The sequence below is a fragment of the Sciurus vulgaris genome (assembly GCF_902686455.1).
Source record: "Sciurus vulgaris genome assembly, chromosome: X".
NCBI classification, from domain to species: domain Eukaryota; kingdom Metazoa; phylum Chordata; class Mammalia; order Rodentia; family Sciuridae; genus Sciurus; species Sciurus vulgaris.
Genome location: NC_136471.1, coordinates 1542582 through 1549100, shown reverse-complemented (window position 1 = coordinate 1549100; position 6519 = coordinate 1542582). Strand labels below are relative to the sequence as shown.

Sequence of the window (6519 nt, the reverse complement as noted above, 5' to 3'; positions counted from 1 at the left end):
ACAAATACTTGACTGATCAAGAACTCAAGTGAGTTTTCTTTCCTAATTTTGCTCTTTTGGAGAAGAAACAAATACCTTTATCTTTTGTACCAAAGGAGGCAAATATGAAATCCAGCTGTTGTAAAGCTTCTAACTCACCATTAAACAAGGGTAATGAATTATTAAGAATTATTTCCAGTATTTAAAATAATAGGCCTCTAAATAATTTTCAAAATTAAGTTTAAAATAATAGGCCTCTGAATAATTTTCAAAATTAAGTTCTTATTTTGGTATAGGATTTGATAATCATAACACATTTGATCTGTATTTTCTTCTATCAACTACACTTTGCCCTCAGTAAGGGTTAGTGTTATGATCTCAAACTATTTCTAAGTATAAAGCATCTTTAAATTAGTTTTGTTTTTCCTGAAGACTTTTCTCACTTATGTGCCTATGAAAATTAATGAATATACACATACATATACTTGCATACATACATATGTATATATAAGTAAGTTACTTTACCATTAGAATAAAACTAGACACAAGGGAGACAACTCTGAGGAACAGTTTGATCTTCTGTAGAAATCTTCCTTTATGCTGAGGAAGGCAGGTATAGTTCACTGAAGGATGTGATGAGGCTGTAGTAAATTTTCTCATTATCTATTAATCCTGCATTGCCAGGTCTCACCACCACAGCTACCAGCATATCTGATTGCTCACCACATTGGCCTCTAAAGTAACATCTGTTAGAAACAAGATGTTGTTGGTTGAGCATTCAATGCTGTTTGCAATCTTTCTATAACTCTCACTCTCCACTTTGTGTCCAATCTTGATATCAATCTTGGTATTAATAAAAAAAACTCAAGAATATTTTCCTCTGAAGAATGCCCAAATAATAGTTTCTGAGCCTCTACACTTCCAGAATAGATATATACCTTCATCCCAGCTTCTCTCCACTTCCTGACTGCTGGAACTGACATCTTCAAAGAACTCTGCTTTCATGTGCCCATCTGTGAATGCTGCCCTCCACATGTGACCCTGCACTTGTTTGAACTCTGTGGTCTTTGGGTCCAGACATCTGCCAGCACACATTATCTGCTGTGGGTCGTCTATCCCCTTCCTAGATGCTGCAGGATTTGGAACAACCCCATCCAGGTGGGCATCTTCTTCAACCTGTTTCCTCAAAAGATTGACATCCTGCTGGTACTCCTCCTCTTCCCAATGTGTCTGCAGATACTCTAACATTTCTTTGATGTAAGGAAATAAAATGTCCTTCAATATCTAACAAGATCACAGGAACTTCAGTATACCACAGTTTCTTTATCCGTTCATCAATTGAAGGGCATCTTGATTGGTTCCACAATCTAGCTATTGTGAATTGAGCAGCTATGAACATTGATGTGGTTGCATCACTGTAACAATGCTGATTTTAAGCCCTTTGGGTATAATCCGAGGAGTGGGATAGCTGGGTCAAATGGTGGGTCCATTACAAGTTTTCTGAGGAATCTCCATATTGCTTTCCAGAGTGACTGCACCAATTTTGCAACTCCAACAGCAATGTATGAGTGTGCCTTTTCCCCACATCCACACCAACACTTATTATTGCTTGTGTTCTTGATAGTAGCCATTCTAATTGGAGTTAGATGAAATCTTAGGGTGACTTTAGTTTTCATTTCTCTAATTACTAGGGATGATGAGCACTTTTTCATATATTTTTTGATCACTTGTATCCATGATTGCTTTTTCTATTTCTAAAAGAACATCATTAGGATCTTAATAGGCATTGCATTAAATCTGGGTAGCACTTTTGGTAATATGGCCATTTGGACAATATTAAGAACATATATCCAAGACCACGGGTGATCTTTCCATCTTCAAAAGTCTTCTTCAATTTCTTTCTTTAGCGTTCTGTAGTTTTCATTATAGAGGTCTTTCACCTCTTTTGTTAGACTGAATTCCAAATGTTTTATTTTTTTGAGGCAATTATAAAGAAGATAGTTTTCCTGATTTCTCTTTCATTGGTGTATAGAAATGCAATTGATTTATTGGTGTTGATTTTATACCCTGCTGTTTTCCTGAATTTGTTTATGAGTTCTAGGAGCTTTCTAGTAGAATTTTTTAAGTCTTCTAAATATAAAATTCTGTTATCAGCAAATAGGGATAGTTTGGCTTCTTCTTTTCCTATTCATATCCCTTTACTTTCTTTGGTCTGTCTCATTGCTCTGGCTGGGATTTCAAGGACGATGTTAAATAGAAGTGGTAAAAGAGGGCATCCCTGCCTTGTTCCAGTTTTTAGAGGGAATGCTTTCAATTTTTCTCCATTTAGAATGATGTTGGCCTTGGATTTAACATGTATAGCTTTTACAATGTGGGGGTATGTTCCTACTATCCTTAGTTTTTCTAGTGTTTTGAGCATGAACGAATGCTGAATTTTGTCAAATGCTTTTTCTGCATCTATTGAGATAATCATGTGATTCTTTAAGTCTATTGATGTGGTGAATTACATATATTGATTTCCATATGTTGAACTAAACTTGCATCCACGAGATGAACCCCACTTGATCATGGTGTGCTATCTTTTTGATATGATTTTGTATTTTGCCAGTATTTTGAGAATTTTTGTGTCAATGTTCATCAGGGATATTGGTCTGAAGTCATATTTTTTTCAGTGCACAAAAGTAATTTCTTTCTTTTTTTTGCAGTGCTGGGAATCGAACCCAGGGACTTGTGCTTGCATCGCAAGCACTCTACCAATTGAGCTATCTCCCCAGCCCCACAAAAGTAATTTCTAAAATAATGTAACTTCTATATCTTTAAAAGGGAAAATAAAAATATTCAATAAAATCATAGAATTTTGGCTATCACAATCTAATAAGTAAACGTAAAATATTTGTAAACAACCATCTAAAACCAACTAGGCTATTAATAAAAGTCTAAATGGTGGTTCTTTCTTCTAAATACATCCTTTCTCTAAACAAATGGAAACATTGGATTTTTTTTTCTTCCATTGCCAAAATGTGCTGCTTGCTAAGTCACAGGATAAGACACAGTTGGAAATGTATGTTGTTATCAGCCCAAATTAAACTGTTATAAAGAAGCTTCAGGAATCTCTACTATGTCAAAGCTTCTCACAAACATTTAAAGGGTTTTAGCAACACAGCAGAGACAAATGTGGAAGTGGCATGCAAACAGGAAATCCCCTAGAATCACCCGGCCCCTTCCACCTCACTGGGCCAATAGATGAGCGTGAACAGTTGGGGGGATTCCATGATTTCCCATGAGTCACATTAAGCTCCAAAATGGGTGGCTGTGGGTTGCAAAGGTCTTGCTTGGAATGACACAACCCCTCACTTTTTGTGATCCAAATTTTTGGGCCCTACTTATCAAGTTGTGGCACTGGTTGGACTTCACTTGGTAAAATAAAACCAAAAAAATAATCTAAAACTCCAAGTTCCTTCATTACTTTTTGGGGTGTGGTGCTGGCAATAGAACCCAGGACCTGCACATGCTAGGCAAGTGATCTACTACTGAGCTGCACCCCAAGGCCCCCTGTTTTGTTACTTTTCATGTAAAAGATGTAGTTCTACATCTTCTCCCCAATTATAAGTCACAGTACTACATATAATGCAAAGAGTACATTTTGGTTTTTGCAATATTTGAGATATATTATTAATTTCTTACAAGAAACTTTTAAAAATGGAACTTCCTAAACAAGATTCTTATAGTTCATGTATGTTACCATTTTTACACTAAATAGTTAAGGTCACAAGTTGAACTAAATCAAGTTATGATAATTAATGTCTTTATTTGAAAAGTCCAACCTTTTCAACTTCCAACAATAGCAGTGATTTCTGTAGCCCTACAAAGTTACTCCCCTTTGTTAAGTGAGCAAAATTTTAAAGTATCATATTTCTCTGTCAAATCTTGATCCATCAACTGTGTGATGCAATTGTTCTTCATTGTCAACCTACTATAATTTGAATAATAAACTGAGGTAATTAGTAAGAACTATTTACTTGGATAATCTCTAAAAGAATGAAAATCCTTAGAGCCAGAACATGCAAAAGTATGGTTACTTTTCCCTTATGTATTCTTATCTATGCATACACACAATGGATCCTTATTAACCCTCAATTAAAATCCAGAAAATCCCACGTTCTTTCAGTGAACCTCCCCTCCTTCTCTCCAGGGCCTATTGTGAGTCAGCATAGAATGAATTGAACACAACTTTGCCATGTTCATATATGAATACATGACCAGTGTAACTCCACATCATTTACAACCACAAGAATGGGAAGTTATATTCCATGTATGTATGATATGTCAAAATACATTCTACTGTCATGCAGAACTAAAAAGAACAAATAAAAAATTTTGAAAATCACTGTAGCATAAACATTGTGCTATGCCTGATTTTTAAAATTTACTTTAAAACCTGAAGTCTTAAAGAATTAAATAATAGCACTATCCAAACATCTTTTAATGTGACTGTATGTAAGTATATATTTACATCAATACACATAAAGTTGTATTAAGTCAACAAATGTTTAAAAAATTTGGATATAATAGGCCTGGGTGCACATAAGGGGTTTAAGTCACCAATATCTTTTTTGATATCAGGGATTGAACACAGGGGCACTTAACCACTGAGGCACATCCCCAGCCTTTTTTTTTTATATTTTATTTGGAGACAGAATCTTGCTGGGTTGCTTAGGACCTTGCTAAGTTGCTGAGACTGGCTTTGTACTCATCATCCTCCTGCCTCAGCCTCTCAAGTTGCTGGGATTTCAGGTGTGCACCACCACGCCTGGCTACCAATAGCTTTTTAACACCAGGTATTCAACACAGAGCTAGAGGTTTTTTTCTCACCCTGTCAGGAACTCACAATCTCCAATTCTGTTAGTGGAGGTACTTTCAGCTGTCTCCAGGTTGGTTATTTTACAGCTGTGGCCAGTAACAAGGCAATGAGCAATTAAACAAAACAGAGCAAAGTTTCTCTGTGGAGGAGCTAAAATTCCTCCTGGTTATCATGCTACTCTCCCCTGTGGGTTGTTAGTAAATATTGTGACTCTGATTACACTGTCAAAGCCATGGATGTTTCTTTCTCTAGAGCACCTGGCACCTGTGCAACTGACCAGTCTTCTTTGGCAACTCTTTGATACTGGCCTTCTCCAAGATTGGTCCTCAAATGATTAACAATGCTGACAAAGGTGTTCATGCTACCATTTTTGGTGGACAGCTGCTTGGGAGCACCAAGGTCTGCTCCTTCGCCTGGTTTGGGCAACCCACTGGATGGTGCACATGAATAAAAGGGGATGTCTGGAACAATGGTCAGAATGCTCCACAGATATTAAAAATGACTCGGGGGGGGGCCAAAGCTGGCCTGTACATTTATTAAAATATCCTTAATATGGATATATTTTGATTAAAAGGAACAAAGTACTGATATATACTAGAATTTGGGTAACTGTCAAAAACATTATACCATATGTGAAAGAGTCCAGACACAAATTCAAATTCACAAAGTCAATATTGTCTGATTTCTTTTCTATGAAGTTTCCAAAAAGGGTAAATTCACAGATACAAGAAGCAGAGTAGGACTTTCCAGGAACTGGAGGGAGTGGGAATGGGGGCCACTGTTCTATTTGGGATAATGAAAATGTTCTGGAACTAAACAATGCTGACGGTTGCACAGTACTGTAAAGATACTAAATGCCACAGAATCGTACATTTTAAGATAGCTAATTTTATGTCATGTGAATTTCACTTCAATAAAAACATTTACAATATGTTTCGGAAATTACATAACTTCTTGGGATGAATTTTTAAATGCTTACACTTTTATGCAAGAGCTAGCACAAGCACTCTCAGCACAATGACTTTTTTTTAATCTTCTGAACGATTATACAGTATACCAACATTTAAATCTCCTTGTCTGCAAATATCTTTAGTGACACCCAAAATGGACAGAGCATCGTGCCCAAGGTAGCTGGAAACAAATGGTCCAACAGGACAGGGTCATGGCCTGGTCACAGCCTGGCCACTGCATTCATACCAAAGTTTATCAAGTGGTGTGAACATGAACACCTACACTTGAGAAGTGGCAGTGCCACTATCACAGACCCACATTTTTACTCTATCAGAGACCCCAGTGCCAACTGTGTGACACCTTCTTTCTGTGCTGTGAGTTTTCTCTTAGACATGAAGATGGACAAAGCATTTCTCACCCGATGGAGTAGACTGTCTCCAAACATGCTTCCCACAATTGCTCCCATTTGGCATGTCTTTTTGCAATATGACTTGGTGCTCTTCCCAAGAGATAGAGTCTAGTTCCTATAGTTTTGAATCAAGCTGGCCCTGTGACTTCTTTTGAGTAATAGAGTGTGACAAAAGTGTACTGGGTGACTTTCAGGCCCATGCCATAGAAAGTTTGAGAGGCCACATGGAACAAGAAGCCATGGAGAATGAGATATCACATGGAGAATATGGACTAGCTAAGAGCCAACAACACTGCTGGACATGGGAATGGGGCCATGA

At 37.1% G+C, this 6519-nt stretch overlaps 1 pseudogene across 1 annotated transcript; it reads right to left on the bottom strand.

Moving 5' to 3' along the window:
• Nucleotides 1-411: 411 nt before the first annotated feature.
• Nucleotides 412-5200, bottom strand: LOC306651041 (enolase-phosphatase E1-like; annotated as a pseudogene). The gene is made up of 2 exons: nucleotides 5105-5200; nucleotides 412-1263 (listed from the first exon to the last, which is right to left on the bottom strand). The product of its transcript is annotated as an enolase-phosphatase E1-like (transcript).
• Nucleotides 5201-6519: the final 1319 nt, after the last annotated feature.